At 40.0% G+C, this 16,472-nt stretch overlaps 1 protein-coding gene and 1 long non-coding RNA gene across 4 annotated transcripts in view; one reads left to right on the forward strand and one right to left on the reverse strand.

The window, feature by feature from the left end:
* LOC127540922 (sodium-dependent phosphate transport protein 2B-like) overlaps positions 1 to 16,472 on the forward strand; it is a 205,660-nt gene that overhangs the window by 161,030 nt on the left and 28,158 nt on the right. The window contains exon 14 of one of the 3 annotated variants that reach the window (XR_007948316.1): positions 177 to 674. The exons of the other annotated variants lie outside the window; for them this stretch is intronic. The gene's annotated coding sequence lies outside the window, so the exon portion shown is untranslated. Of the gene's footprint in view, positions 1 to 176; positions 675 to 16,472 lie in introns of those variants that run through there. 3 annotated transcript variants of the gene reach the window in all.
* LOC127540927 (uncharacterized) lies at positions 8,702 to 10,375 on the reverse strand. The gene is made up of 2 exons (XR_007948320.1): positions 9,567 to 10,375; positions 8,702 to 8,975 (listed from the first exon to the last, which is right to left on the reverse strand). It is a non-coding gene; the product is annotated as an uncharacterized LOC127540927 (long non-coding RNA).

Raw genomic sequence — 16,472 nt, forward strand, 5'->3', positions numbered from 1 at the left:
CTTGGAGGGAAATTAAGGGCGTAGTGTCCCCAGGACAATTAGCACAGCAGCTTAGGCTACGGCCACGGGCCATCCACAACTGAGAGTGTTCCAGAAATCCGGATTCATCGAGGGCAATGCTGAGAGCTGATGCTAATTCCCAGATGGTCTGAGTGCCTCATGCTATGTATGGGGAGGTTGGGCAGGAGATGGCGAAGTCTTTAGGAGCAGGGGAGAGCAGCAACTCCATCCATCCTGGGGGCCTGCCGGCCGCTCATCCTGGCCGTAGGAGAGGACCACGAGATTCTGAGCTAAACTTTGCTTCCTGTCGGCCTCAGTTAGGGGCTTGTGAGTCAGGCCATGAAGCTCGGTTCGCCCTCACTCGGAGGGGGAGCAGAATAAACTGAGCTGGCCGCAGGATCAGACCGAAGGTCCTTCCCATCTTGGACCTTCCCTGAGACCCAGAGTGCCTTGGGATCTGTGTCTTGTCTGAGCAGAGGGATTAGCTGGTGGAGCGGCCCCCTAGCTCATTAGAATGTGGATGGTTCTTGAAGGATTCGGAAGTGACCGGGCTTGCTGGGAGCCCTTCTTTCTGGGTCTTTGCCTCTCTGTGCCCCTTTCACAGGAAGCCAACCCTGCCAGGCCTGCTGAGGGGAGCTTGAGTGGCAGGTGGCCATATCCTAGGCAAAATGTGCATGTTGAAAACATGACCCTCCTCAGACAGCTGTAGCTAGGATTTTCTGCATCCTCGAAGGGGGACAGTCTACCTGGACATGAAGCACCTTGTACTCTTGTAGCTTTAGGATGACCTACTAAAGACCAGTCTGGAACTGGAAATTTTCCTCCACCTGCCAGGGATGAGCTCTGTCCAGACCCTTAAACTCCTGCCTCTTAAAAGAGGCTCATTGGTGAGCCTGTGATTGGACAGAGTCCACATTCCCAGAGGTCACCCAGGAGTTTGGGTTGCCCAGCCAGCCTTGGCCCCCAATCCCCTCCTGATGTACGAGTTCGTGCATGTGGGTGGGGTGAGAGAGCCTGTGTATTCTGGCTGTCCCGGGCTCCTCTCTTTGCCTTTTTTTGTGGGTCCTTCTAAGGGACAACAATCTGCACTTGTCTCTTTGCCAGCCATGTTTGTTCCCTCCAACACTCCTCCAATAAACTCATTTCATCTCACTTAAGTAGGCTTTTCCAACAATTTCCCAGCTCCAAAAGGTGATGATCTTGTTTTTGTTTTGTTTTTTTCCCCCTGAACTGTTTAATTGATTTTGTGACTATAAAGGCCAGCTGTAGAAATTTATCTATAAAAAGCTATCCTAAAGATGATGGAGTAAGGGCAGAGACTCACTTGAGCTATCCAAAATTTCTCTCCAGATGACGTTAAAATACTGCCTGAAAATGAATTCTGGAGTGACAGAACCAATAAAAGGGCAGGCTGAAACAATTTTGTAGCCAAAGACTATTTAGGATGGCAGGAAAGGTTTGTCTTGCTGGGGTAAGAGTAGAGCACAGACCAGAACAAGCCATTCCAGGGCAGCAGCAGGCTTCGGGGGTGACCGAAGTAGCAAGAGCAGTTTTCCAGACAAGGTGGGGTCAGACAAGTATCTAGAAGGAGATAGCAGCAGTTTCTTCACTGGCCTTCGGAGCAGGATGCTGCCCATACAGCCTTCCAGGTCACAGTCCCACAGTCACAGGAGGAGTCCTAGCAGGCTTGGGGATCCTGATTACAGTTCCAAGGTGAAAAGAATGCTTAAGCAATGCCCACAACTCTGCTTAGGTCATACCATCTTGGAAGAACTGAAAACTGACAACTGCCCCAAACTAGCTCTGAACAGAAGTGCACAATAACCCTAACGCTTAGGACAGTGCCTCCTCCATCCCAGAGCAGAACACAATTTTAACATAATGTTAAAAGTCAAGAAATAGGCTTAAGAGGAGCAAATAATAAATTAAAAAAAAAACTCCATAGGAAGTTACTGTGGTGACAGGGAAGATCAAAACACATATGAGTTATGATGGGATGATGTTTAAAAAAATAGAAGAATAAAAAAAAGGAAAGAGGAATAAAAAAAAAAAAGGATGCACCTGGGAGAAGGAGTAAAGGCAACATGGCATGCAGCAAATTATCCCATCTAAAAGAGTTATGGAAGAGTTTTTACCATGAAGGGAACAAGATGGGGAAAAGAGGAGGGAGAATTAGCAGGCAATACTTGAACCTTATTCTCATCAAAGGGAAGAAGAAAGAGAGAGAGAGAGAGAGAGAGAGAGAGAGAGAGAGAGAGAGAGAGAGAGAGAGAGAGAGAGAGAGAGAGAGAGAGAGAGAATGAATGAGAAAAACTTCAAGGCTTATAATGACCTGGCTAATGTCTGGGCTAACTCTCTGGAGGGCCTTAGGATCAGTCAAAGTCAGGATCAATCAAAGTCCTTGGTCTCTAGGGGGAGAAGTGAAGGAGGCAGGTAAGCTGCCACAAGGCTTGACAAAGATGTATCCTGGATTCCGGAGTCCGGAGTCTCCAGCCTCTCTCCTCCTAGTGCCACCAAGTGACCTTGACCTCTCTCCCTCAGCCCTCCAAACCTTGCCTACAATTACCTCACCACCCATTCAGCAAGTGACCAACCTAGGGTCACATAGCTAAGTAAGTATCTAAGACAGGATTTGAACTCAGGAATTCCTGAATCCAAGTCTCACATTCTTATTCCTTAAACCAGCTGTTGCACCTATTGGAAAGACTAGCAGCAAGGGGAGAACGTAGCCTTTTAATGTACTCTTCTAGAAAACAATAGGATCAGTAAATCTAAGCTATAGGGGAAAGGACTTTGGTTTAGTAAAAAAAGTGAAATTTCTCTTTCTCTGAGGATTAATTGACTTGCTCAGGGTCCCACAGCTAGGAAATGTTAAGTGTCTAAGGCCAGATTTGAACTCAGGTCCTCCTGACTTCAGGGCTGGTGCTCTATCCACTGAGCCACCTAACTGACCCTCAAAAATGAATTTTTTAAAATTTTTAAAAAATTTTTATTTAATAATTACTTTATATTGACACTCGTTTCTGTTCCGATTTTTTTCCCTCCCTCCCTCCACCCCCTCCCCTAGATGGCAAGAAGTCCTTTATATGTTGGATACATTGCAGTATATCCTAGATACAATATATGTTTGCAGAACAGAACAGTTCTCTTGTTGCATAGGGAGAATTGGATTCAGAAGGTATAAATAACCCAGGAAGAAAAACAAAAATGCAGATAGTTCACATTCGTTTCCCAGTGTTCTTTCTTTGGGTGTAGCTGCTTTTGTCCGTCATTTATCAATTGAAACTCAGGTCTCTTTGTCAAAGAAATCCACTTCCATCAAAATATGTCCTCATACAATATCGTTGTCGAAGTGTATAATGATCTCCTGGTCCTGCTCATTTCACTCAGCATCAGTTCATGTAAGTCTCGACAGTCCTCTCTGTATTCATCCTGCTGGTCATTTCTTACAGAACAATAATATTCCATAACATTCATATACCACAATTTACCCAGCCATTCTCCAATTGATGGGCATCCATTCATTTTCCAGTTTCTAGCCACTACAAACAGGGCTGCTACAAACATTTTGGCACATACAGGTCCCTTTCCCTTCTTTAGTATTTCTTTGGGATATAAGCCCAATAGAAACACTGCTGGATCAAAGGGTATGCACAATTTGATAATTTTTGAGGCATAATTCCAGATTACTCTCCAGAATGGTTGGATTCGTTCACAACTCCACCAACAATGCATTAGTGTCCCAGTTTTCCCGCATCCCCTCCAACATTCATCATTATTTTTTCCTGTCATCTTAGCCAGTCTGACAGGTGTGTAGTGGTATCTCAGAGTTGTCTTAATTTGCATTTCTCTGATCAATAATGATTTGGAACACTCTTTCATATGAGTGGTAATAGTTTCAATTTCATCCTCTGAAAATTGTCTGTTCATATCCTTTGACCATTTATCAATTGGAGAATGGCTTGATTTCTCCACACAAATAAAGTCAGACTAAATAATTGGAAAAATATTAAGTGCTCTTGGATCGGCCGAGCGAACATAATAAAGATGACAATACTCCCTAAACTCATCTATTTATTTAGTGCTATACCAATCAGACTTCCAAGAAAATATTTTATTGATCTAGAAAAAATAACAACAAAATTCATATGGAACAATAAAAAGTCGAGAATCTCAAGGGAATTAATGAAAAAAAAAATCAAATGAAGGTGGCCTAGCTGTACCTGATCTAAAATTATATTATAAAGCAGCAGTCACCAAAACCATTTGGTATTGGCTAAGAAATAGATTAGTGGATCAGTGGAAAAGGCTAGGCTCACAAGACAGAATAGTCAACTATAGCAATCTAGTGTTTGACAAACCCAAAGCCCCTAACTTCTGGGAAAAGAATTCAATATTTGATAAAAACTGCTGGGATAATTGGAAATTAGTGTGGCAGAAATTAGGCATGGACCCACACTTAACACCATATACCAAGATAAGATCAAAATGGGTCTATGACCTAGGCATAAAGAACGAGATTATAAATAAATTAGAGGAACATAGAATAGTTTATCTCTCAGACTTGTGGAGGAGAAAGAAATTTGTGACCAAAGATGAACTAGAGACCATTACTGATCACAGAATAGAAAAATGAATTTTCTAACAATTAAAGGTGTGCACAAAAGAAATGGCCTGCTTTATACAATAGTGACTTTCCCATTATCACAAGTATTCAATCAAAGACTCAAAGAGCAACTTTCAAAGATGTTAAAGAAGGGCTACTTTTCTGGAGGAAGAAGGATGTTCTTGGTTTTATTTTTGTCATAGGCACCTTTAATATGGTTTTAAAATTAATTTAATTTTTTTTCCAGTTACATTGAAAACGATTTTTTACATTTGTTTTTAAAAATCTGGAGGAGAAAGCGAGGCTGGTTACTTTGCCCGGCCCACCCTCTCTCCGATGCGATTCACTTGGGTGTCACGCGCCACCTTGCTGAGGTCGTCGTGGTCCTCTTAGAGAAGGAAGGACAAAGAGTAACAGTCCTAGGCCTGGGCAGAGCTGGAGTTGGGGGTGGCCGGGCCTGGCTTCTCGGCTCCTCTCTCGGGGGAATGGCCCGCACGAGAGAGAACCCCCGGGTCCGAGAGCCCAGAGCGCGAGAGCAGCCGGGCGGCCGTCCCGCGGCCCGAGCCCCCGCGCGCCCGGCAGGGGAGGGCGGGGCCGCTGAGGGGTGGGAAGCGCAGGGGGCGCCGCGGGCGGGCGCCGGCCCGAGCTTTGCGCAACCCCTCCCTCTATATAAGGGCGGCCCGGGCAGGGCCGCGGCTCATTGCTCCCAGGTCCTCAGCCGGGACAGCAGGCGCACAGGTGAGTGTGGGTGGGCGGGCCCGAGCCGGGCCCGGGGCCGCCTCCCCATCCCTCCCGAGCTGGCTCCTGAGCCCCTGATCCGGCAGCTCCGGCTGTGGGGAAGGGGCCGGGCCCACGGGGCATCCCGAGCAGCTGCGGGGAAAGGGGGGCGGCCAAGAAGCTCCTCACCGCTGCCCAAACTTTCGGCTCCTTACTCATCACGGCTCTGGGCACTGAAGAAGTCCGGGCTCCCAGACCTCCCGAAAGGTTTCTGACGGACTGTGCCCGCGCCCCAGGGCCCCCGAGATTTCAGAGGGTTACCCGCCAGGAAAGGAGGGACCTCCGAGGGCTGGCTGCCCGCTTCCCCGGGAGGAGGGTTTGCTCCGAGGTGGAGAGCAGAGAGACCCGGAGCTGGCACTTGTCAGCAGCTGCGGGACAGAGATGGGGGGGCCAGGAGGCGGGCTTGGGGGAGGCAGGTTTTATGGGGGAACGTGACCGTGGGAAGGGTTGATCCGCCTGGATGTCAGAGCAGCAGCTTCTGGGAGCACAGGAGGTTGTGGGCACAGGAGGTGAGGAGGTGAGCAAAGATGTAGAAACTGCCAGAAAAATTAGATAAGCTGCTGCACAGGTAGTGTAGTCTGAACCCATTGTGATTCCTTTTCCAGTATTCTTTTATTTGCTGAAGGTGCTTCTCCTAGAAGAAATTTCCTAACTGCTGCTGGAACAAGATGATGGAGCTCTGCTCTTGGATCTGCAACAGTTGGGTAGAATTGGAGAGAAAAAACCTGCTGTTTCTGTATTTTATAATAAAAAAAGTACCTGCCTCAATTCATGTGTATAAAATGCTGTAAATTTTAACAATTATGTGTCTACTTTTCCTCAAGTTCTAAAGAGGATAAAGAGAATAAAGATGTCTTCTTTTTACATGAAAACATGGCTACTGACTGGAAGGAAAGAGACTCGCCAAGGACCATGTGGCCAGTGGGGGTTGGAGCTGGGCTTTTGACAATTATCCAGAATAATTTTAGGAGAACAACAACAATAGTTAGAATTCAGAAGAAAAGGTAGCAACTTGCCAGAGCTGTCTACAAAATCCCTCCAAACACCTTTAAATAATGCCATAAAATAATCCCTAGAGCAAGAGAATCCACAAAAGGTTGGGGTGAGGCAATGTTCCAGCTCAAGATAACTTAAGAAAAGTCAGCCGAAAAGGGTGAGAGTGAAGAACAGTCCAGCTCAGCAAACCAGGAGTGGGCCTTGCCAGCCACTGAATCGGCAGCAACAGTAGTAGCAGCATATTCCTGAGCTGTCAATCCACAGCCATCAAAGTGGTTAGGAGGAGATTGCAGGGGTCTCTTTGCTAGTCCTAAAGCAGGACTCTGAGGCTTTGTCCATATTCAGATCTGGGTTGCAGTCCCAGGGCAAGGAGGAGATCTCACACACTAGCATCTACAGCCATAGTGAAGTTGGGACCCTTCTCACAGTTTCAGAGTAGAAAAGAGTGCTTGGGGTCATGCATAGATCAAAATACAGGCTAAGAGGGGAGTAAACACACCTCTCTTTAGATCATACCACCTTGGAAGAACTGAAAACTTACAAGTCCCTGGAGTATCTTTGAAAACAGTTCCACAAAACCCTTGAAGCTTGGGACAGTATACCCTCCACCCTGGGAACAGAGATCCACTTTAACAGGGCTAAAGGTCAAGTTAATAGGCTAGGAAAATGAGCAAATAGAAAAATATTCTGACCATAAGAAGTTACTATGATGACAAGAAAGAGCAAAACGTACACTCAGAAGAAAATAAAAAAGTCAAAGCCTTTATATCAAAAGGCTCCAAGAAAAATATAATTTGGTCTTAGGCCATGGAAGAGCTCAAAAAGGATTTTGAAAATAATGTAAGAGGGATAGAAGCAAACTTGGGAAGAGAAATGAGATTGATTCAAGAAAATCATGAAAAACAATTCAACAGTTTGGTAAAGGGCACACACATACACAAAAAAAAAATCAAGAAAAATAATACATTAAAAAACAGACTAGATCTAATGGTAAAAGAGGTACAAAAAAAATGAGAAGTGTGCCTTAAAAAGCAGGGTTGGGTCAAATAAAGGAAGTACAAAAATTCACTGAAAAAAATCCTTAAAAATCAAAATTGAGCGAATAGAACTTATAGACTTTATGAGAAAGCAAGAAACAATAAAACAAAATTGCAAGAATAAAAAAAGATAATATGTAATCTCATTGGAAAAACAACAGACCTGAAAAATAAATCTGGGTGAGATAATTTAAAAATTATTGAACAACTTGAAATTCATGGTAAAAAAAAGAGCCTAGTCTTCATCTTTGAATATATTATCAAGGGAAAATATCTTGATATTCTAGAACCAGAAAGTAAATAGAAATTGAAAAAATCCACTGATCACTTCCTGAAAGAGATCCCAAAATGAAAACTCCCAGAAATAGTACAGCCAAATTCCAGAGCTCCTGAGTCAAGGAGAAAATATTGCAAGCAGCCAGAAAGAAACCATTCAAATATCATGAAGTCAAAGTCAGGATAGCACAGGATTTAGCAATTTCTACATTAAAGGATTGGAGGGCTTGGAATACAATATCCCAGAGAGCAATGGAGCTAGGATTACAATTAAGAATCCCCAAAATGCAAAATTGAATATCCATCAAGGTGGAAGGGGAGGGAGGAGAAATGGGCATTCCGTGAAACAGAGGGCATTCAATATTTTTGAAGAAAAGATTACAGTTGAATAGAAAATTTGATTTTCAAATGCAAGATTCAAGAGAAGCACAAAAATATCAACAGGAAAGGGAATTGTAAAGAACTTATTAATGTTAAACTGTTTATATTCCAAAATGGGAAGATGATATTTGTAACGCAAGAACTTGTTCATTATTAGGACAGTTAGAAGGACTCATCTATCCATCTTGTGATGATGAGAGCCATCTGCACCCAGAAAGAGGACTGTGGGAACTGAGTCTGGATCACAACATAGTATTTTCACTCTTTTTGTTATGATTTACTTGAATTTTATTTTCTCTCTCTTTTTACTTTTTGATCTGATTTTTCTTGTGCAGCAAGATAATTGTATAAATATATGTGCCTATATTGGATTTAACATATATTTTATCACGTTTAACATATATTGGATTACATGCCATCTAGGGGAGAGGATGAGTTGAAGCGGAGGAATTGGAACAGAAGGTTTTTTCAAGAGTTAATGTTAAAAAATTATACTTGCATATGGTTTAAAAATAAAAAAACTTCAATCAAAAAGTTTAAAAATAGCAAAAAAAGAATGTTAAAAATTGTTTTTGCACGTAATAGGGAAAATAAATATTAAATAAAAAATTTTAAATCCACCAACAAATCTTGCTCATCTCCTTTATTGGCAGAACTTTTCTCTGGAACTGCACATCAGTTCTGAGTTAAGAGCTGGTAAAAATCCCAGAAGTCAAGTCTAATCCCCTCCTTTTACAGTTGACAAGCCTGATATTGATCGTGATTAAGTGATTCTCTCAAGATGAGCCTGATGATCAACATAAGAGGGAAGATTTTAAATTAGGGTCTCCTGTCTTCCACAGATATGTTCTTTCCATTGTCTCCACACTGCTTCCTTTTTCTTTCTGGTTCTCTATTCATGCCTATGGAAGAAGTTTCAAGTTATAAAGTGTCTTAAAGAGAGTGGGCTAGGGGAAAGTGTGGATTACTGTCTTCCTGACTTGGGACTCACCTGGCCATTTTAGGAATGAAGACAGCTCTGTGCCTTGGGAAGGTAAGGGAGACAAGAGTGTGAGAAATACTGAGGGAGGGGAACATGTCAGAACAACCAGGATTTATTAAAGGGCAGATCTCCTAGCACTGGAAATGTTTCCCTATTCTTCTGACACTTCTGACCATACCAAAGAGTATTCTACGCCATAGTGGAAGCAATTTGCTAGCCTCTGAATTAATCAGTCATCATTTATGTATAACTCACCAACTAAGTGCCTTAGGTCCTGGAGATAGAAAATATTAAAACCAAGGAAAGAGGAGAACTATTAGAAGATGAACAAAGATAACAATTGTCTATTTAAAGAGTTTAGGAGCAAGATCATTAGTTTGCCTTAAAAAAATTAGGAATGAGACAGCACATACTGTTACTTCTTTTCTAAGATTTCTAGCAATCTAAGTTGGCCATTAATAACTTGCAACACTAATACCCAAACATTCCTCCTTTCCCATCCCAGGCACACCTCATAGCTCCATCTTTGAACTCTTGTCTCTTCTTGAAGGGGAAGATAATTCTGTCCTGAAGCAGTTGTAGAGTTTGAGATTCCCTCATCCCTGTATCCCCTGCACTCATCCTCTTGCTGGTAGATGACAATCTTGAGTAGCTTGAGCTACTTTAAAACTAGCTCAGCAATCTTTGGGTAACTGGGATTTTAGTTATCTGTTGGAGCTAAATGGAAGTGGGGTATATTTAGAAACTGGAGGTTCTAAAGCAGTTGGATTCCACAAAAGTCTGTTGGATTGAGTGAAGGGTTTCTGAACATTGGCCTGGAAAAGGGTATTGATTGGTTTGGTGGCAACATCCTTCACTTACCTTTTGTTCTGAAGATGCCAGGTGTCCTACTTATCACTTATTTATAAGTAGCTTATATTTGATAAATTTAAAGTAGAGATTAATCTTGAAAAGGGACAGAGAACCATCAGAGGAAGAGCCAACACTGAGCAAAAAGACATTTTCTAAGCTGGTGATGAATATAAAAGGGTTTGGATAGTGGAATGAGACATTTAAATTTAGAAGGCAATGAGAAAGAGATGAAAGAAATCCAGTAAAACAATGACCAAGACCAGGATTAGTGATTTAATTATGAACTTGGGATTGGGAATGTAGGGGAGGAAAAGTGAATCCAGAAAGAAAAGGAATGATTTGATAATAAGTTGCATATGTAAGGTTTGGAAAGTAAAGTGAAAATTTAAAAATTTAACCTAAGATACCACACATAGAAGATAGAAATATGTATATTTTAAAATAGCTTTAGAGTAAATGTTTTTTTTGTTGTTGTTGTTGTTGGTGGTGCTATTGGTGTGTATCTGAACTTCCTGTGTTCCATATTGGTATAAAATTCAGCTGATGGGCATTTTTTTGTAATTATTTATTCATTTCACGTAGATCGTTAGTTTTACTAGTTTATAATTGGGCAAAGTGACTAGTAATTATTGGTCATGCATTTACCCTTTTCATTTCTGATACTAGTAATCTGATTCTCTTTTTTAAAAAATCAAATTACTCAGTGGTTAATCAATTTTATTGTTTTTCTGTAAAATCAATTACTAGTTTTATTATTTTATTTTTAAAACTTTCAGTTTAATTAATCTTTCCTTTGATTTTCAGGATTTCCTCTTCATTTCTTAATTGGGTATGTGGAATGTGTTCTTTTTCCTAGTAGTTTTAACTATGCCCAATTCATTGTTCTGCTCTTTTATAAAAAAAAATTAACATATGCATTTAGAGAGATAAATTTTTTCCTAAATACTGCTTTGGCTGCATCCCACAAATTTTGGAATGTTATTTTGTTTTTGTCACTCTCGTTTTTTTCTTTTGAAAACTTGGGATATTTATTGAAAGGGAAGAGTTCCAAATATTGCTGATGAAAAGCCTAGAGCTTCACTGATGCTTCAAAGTGTAAACACAGGATTCAGCAGAAGGCAGCCCAAGCTCCCAGGTGGAAGTTTGTCTAAATCCACCTCGAGAGCTAAAAGCCTATCAGTGAGCCACTCAGAAACACCATCATGCCAACATAAAGACATAAGCATATGGTGGAAGATGACCCACAACCGATGGAAAGGGATGGATTCTGCTGCTCCCAAGGGCTTTCGCCTGGGCTGATGGGAGACCTCAATCTAAGGATAAAGCCTGGGGAGATAGACAAAATCTTTAGAGAAGGAAGAAGAGTTTTCTTAACTTTTATGGGCACAGCCAATCCAACAAGCATTTATTAAGTTCCTGCTGTGTATATGCCAGATCATTTCTTTCACTCTGAAACTGTCTAAAGCAGGGGTCCTCAAACTTTTTAAATAGGGGGCCAGTTCACTGTCCCTCAGACTGTTGGAGGGCCAGACTACAATGAAAACAAAAACTTTGTTTTGTGGGCCTTTAAATAAAGAAACTTCATAACCCTGGGTGAGGGGGATAATCGTCCTCAGCTGCCGCATCTGGCCCGCGACCCATAGTTTGAGGACCCCTGGAAAGTCTTGAAGAAATTGTACCCTGATGCTATCCTTCTATGAACAATGAAAACCTACTCAGTTCTTCCTTTCCCCCTTCCCTCCATCATCCTTCCCTTCACCAGAAGCTCAAAGTCTCACTCTAAAGCTACCCACCCCTTCCACTGTGCCTTCTGGCTCCCTAAGTAACAAACTTAATTTCACCTTAAATTTTTCCCTTTCCCATTGTGAGATCTACCTCTTTTCCCCTTGATGACAAAGCTTCCCTGGCCTTTCTTTTAATCACTGGCTGCACTTTCACTCATTCAACCCTTTCACTAATTAAGGTGGGAAAGTCAGAATACTCCTTGCTTTCCATTGTCACTTCCAGGCTTTCCTTCCCTGTCACTCAATAACTTCTCTGAGGTTTATTTGGTCCATATCTACCACTCCATCCACAATCCAGTAGCTGTTATCCACAGACCTCTAGGACTCCCTTGTTTCCTTAATGAGTTCAGGGTCTGGCTCACAGTCTTTATACTCTCCCAACTCCTGCCCTCATATTAAGGGATTTCAACATACATGATGATAGTCTCTCCAACACCCTAACCTTATAGATTTCCTCAGTTTACTCATTTCAAACGATCTGCTACTCTACCACACGTAAAGGTCATAGCTTTGATCTTGCCCTCATCCACAAATAAAGCACTTCCACATTCAAGAACTCTGCAATGCCATCATTCTCTCTCTCCCTTTGCCTTGAAGTCAAACTCATCACAACCCCCAATCTCCCCACCCCTCAGTTCTTTCCTAGGTGATCACTCATGCACTAGCTACCCTCTACTTCCTTCTCCATCTTGGCCTCTGATGAACTAAACTTGAATTTGAACTTGAAAAACTCAACTGTCCTCTCCTCTCATGATCAGCCAAGCACCTGCCTTGGACCATTCCCGCCATCTGCTTCCTTCATTCTTTCACATATGCTGTTTGCGTAAAGCTGGAGGAAATCAGGAAATGATGATTGTCACTCTTTAATGAAATTATTGGTTATTTCTGTGATTGGTTGTTTTATTCATTCATTAGAAGTAGATTATTTAGCTTTCTATTAGCTTGTAATCTGTCCTTCTATGGCCCTATATTAAACAGAGGTTTTATTGCATTATGGACCGAAAAGGGTGCATTTATTTTTTCTGCTTTTCTACATTATGCCCCAATACATGGTTAATTTTTGTCTAGCTGACAAAAAAGGCTTATCCCTATCCAGTCCCATTCTAAATTTTCTCCTGAGTTCTTATCATGTTTAGCTTTTTTAGGATTCTAATTTATTTCCTTGACTTTTTTATTATTTAATTTTATATATAGATTTATTCAGCTCAGAAGCAGGAAATTAGAGGTATAGTAGAGTTTTTCTATTTCCTCCTGTAATTCATTTAACTTTTTCTTTAAGAATTTGGATGCTATGCCATTTGATGCATATAAATTTATACTTCATTGTCTATGGTTCCTTTAAAAAAAAAAGCAAAATGTAGTTGCTTATCCCTTTTAAATATATTTGGTTTGGCTTTGGCTTTGACTGAGATCATGATTGCTATCCCTGCCATTTTTACTTCAACTGAAACATAATAGATTCAGCTTCAAACCCATATTTTAACACTGTGTCTCTCTGTTTTGAGTGTTTGCTGTATACTACACATTGATGGGTTCTGATTTCTAGTTTTCATTCTGCTATTCACCTCTGATTTATGGGTGAGTTCATCCCATTCACATTCACAGTTAACGGTTGCTGAATGCTTTTCTTTCTATCTTATATTCTTCTGTTTATGCTTCTCTCTTTTTATTCTCTCCCTTTTCTAAAGTCTGTTTTGCTTCAGATCACTGCTTTCATCTGTCTTCCCTTTTATCACCTTCCTCTTTCCTTTTTTCCTTTCCCTCCTGCTTTCTTGTTGGGTAAGGTAGATGTCTATTGCCAATTGTGTGTGTGTGTGTGTGTGTGTGTGTGTGTGTGTGTGTGTGTGTTTCCCTTTTAAAATAATTTAAATGTGAGATTCAAGCATTGCCTGTGCTTCTTCACTATTTTCTCTTCACTGTGAAAACTCTTCCTTGGCTGTCTCTCTGATGTGAGGTAATTTCCCCCACTCTTGCTTTTCCTTCCCCTTTCTCCCAACGTATCCCACTTTCTTGTCTATCCTTTTTTTTTTTTATACCATATCAACATAATAGACTCAACTCTGTCTTCCTTTCTATGCAGAATCCTTCGAACTGCCCTAATAATGATAAAATTCTTAGATGATATATGTATTATCTTCCCCTATAGAAATGTGTATAGGTTAACCTTTTTGAGTTCCTTATAATTTCTCTTTTATGTTTACCTTCTTATGTGTCTTCTGAGTCTTGTATTTGAAAGTCAAATTTTTTCCCAAGACAATCCCAATAAACTTTGGATAGAAAACACCATCTACATCCAGAAAAAGAACTATGGAGATTGAATATAAATCAACACATGCTATGTTCACTTTTTTTGTTTGTTTTGTTTTTTTTTTCCCTCTCCTAACACGATTCATAAAGAAATGTATATTTTAAAATTAACATGCGTGTATAAGCAGAAAAAAAATTAAAAAGAAGGAACATGTAGATGTGCTCTATTAGACAAGAAACAAATACAGAAATACTTTGTCTCCACTTATTATAAATCTGTATCAACAAATTATCATCAATTTTTAAAAAATTAGCTCTGGCCTCATCAGAAATATTTTCAAGTCTTCTATTTTATTAAATATCTATTTTTCCCTTGAAGTATTATACTCAATATCTCTGCATAGATTATTCTAAGTTGGAATCCCAGATCTTTTGTCTTCCAGAATATCATATTCTATGCCCTTTGCTCCTTTAATGTAATAGCTACTAAATCTTGTGTGATCCTAACTATGGTTCCTGGGAGTTTGGGAATTTAAGTACAATAGTCTTAGGAGTTTTCATTTGGGAATATCTTTCAGATGGGTTTTAATTTTGTTTGTTAGTCTCTGCTCTTTTTGCACTTTATTTTTAACATTCATTTTTAAAAAATGAGTTCCAAATTCTCTTCCTCTCTGTCCTCCTCCATCCTTGACAAGAAAGGAATTTGATGTAAATTATATATGTACAGTCACCAAACATGTTTCCAAATTAGCCATGTTGCCAAAGAAAACAGATTTTAAAACCCGCAAAAAAACGTTTTAAAATGTATATTAAAGATTTTTATTTTTAAAACACATGCATGGATAATTTTTTCAACATTACCCTTTGCAAAACCTTGTGTTCCAATTCCCCCTCTCCCTCCAGCCCCTCTCGCAGATGATGAGTAAAACAATATATGTTAAACAGGGTAAAAATATATGTCAAATCCAATATAGGCATATATATTAATACAATTATCTTGCTGCACAAGAAAAATCAAAAAGGAAAAAAATGCAAAAGAAAATAAAATGCAAGCAAACAACATAAAGAATGAAAATGCCATTTTGTGATCCACACTCAGTTCCCACAGTCTGGGTAGTAGATGACTCTCTTCATCACAAGATCATTGGAACTGGCCTAAATCATCTCATTATTGGAAAGAGCCACATCCATCAGAGTTCATCATTGTATAATCTTGTTGCCGAGTACAACAATCTCCTGGTTCTGCTCATTTAACTCAGCATCAGTTCATGTAAATCTCTCCAGGCCTCTCTATATTCATCCTGCTGATCGTTTCTTACAGAATAATAATATTCCATAACATTCATACACCATCACTTATTCAGACAGAACAATAATATTCCCTAACATTCATACACCATAACTTATTTAGCCATTCTCCAATTACTGGGCATCCATTCAGTTTCCAGTTTCTTACCACTACAAAAAGGGCTGCCACAAACATTTTTGCACATGTGGCTCACATTCTCTCCTTTAAGATCTCTTTGGGATATAAGCCCAGTAGAAACATTGCCGTTTCAAAGGGTATGCACAGTTTGATAGCCTGTACCATTGCAGGGCTAGAGGATTTCTTAGCTAAGACCTTTCTTTCTTCTTCTATCTCTCAGTAAGGATTGTTGTTGATCTTGAATTCAATTTTTGCCTTGGTCTAAAACTCTGAGGTAACACTCTTCGTAGCTTTCTATTTCCTTTTTCCAGTTGTCTCTAGTTTCCCATTCTTTCTTGGACAATGATCAATGAGAACCATTGGATTCTTCCTCCTTTATCCAAATCCCATGTAATTTCATTCTTAGACAGTTCATATTGTTTTACAGTATATTTAACTAGTCTTGATGAAGACTTGAAAACATTATAATAGTCTATGTAAAAGAGTTGATCTTAACAGAAACCAAAGGTATAGTATTTCTGTCTCATTAACTTATTTTAAAGTGAAGTTATTGTTTTTATTTTTGGTTCAAATCTGATTTCAGAGGTACAGCAAACTCTTGGTATAGATATTTCCTCTGTTGATACAAATTAACAATTCATCTATGACTTATTATTTTAGAGAGATATCTGGGATACTGAGAGGAAAATGTGGAAAGGCAGAATTTGAACTGAGATTTTAGTGATAGCAAAGTGAGCCTTCTCCGTGTTACATTACCCTGCTTCTTCCCTTTCTGCTTCCTTTTAAAATTTATTATTTATTTTTACAGCATTCTTTTTAAATGTTGATTTCCAGATTTTCTTATTCCTTTCTGTTCCCTTTCTGACCCACTGGGAAGGCAAGTAATATATCAAATATACTTCTGAAATCATGCAAACACATTTCTATGTTATCCATATTTCCAAAAAACCCAAGACAAAGTGCAAAAAAATTATACTTCAAGTTGCACTCAGATTTCATCAAATCTTTCTCTGGAGGTGGACTACATTTTTTCATCATTACTCCTTTGAGTTATCTTGGATCATTGTAATCATCAGAGTAGCAAAGTCATGGATCATCATTACAATAT

The sequence above is a fragment of the Antechinus flavipes genome, chromosome 6 (genome assembly GCF_016432865.1).
Source record: "Antechinus flavipes isolate AdamAnt ecotype Samford, QLD, Australia chromosome 6, AdamAnt_v2, whole genome shotgun sequence".
Lineage (NCBI taxonomy): Eukaryota > Metazoa > Chordata > Mammalia > Dasyuromorphia > Dasyuridae > Antechinus > Antechinus flavipes.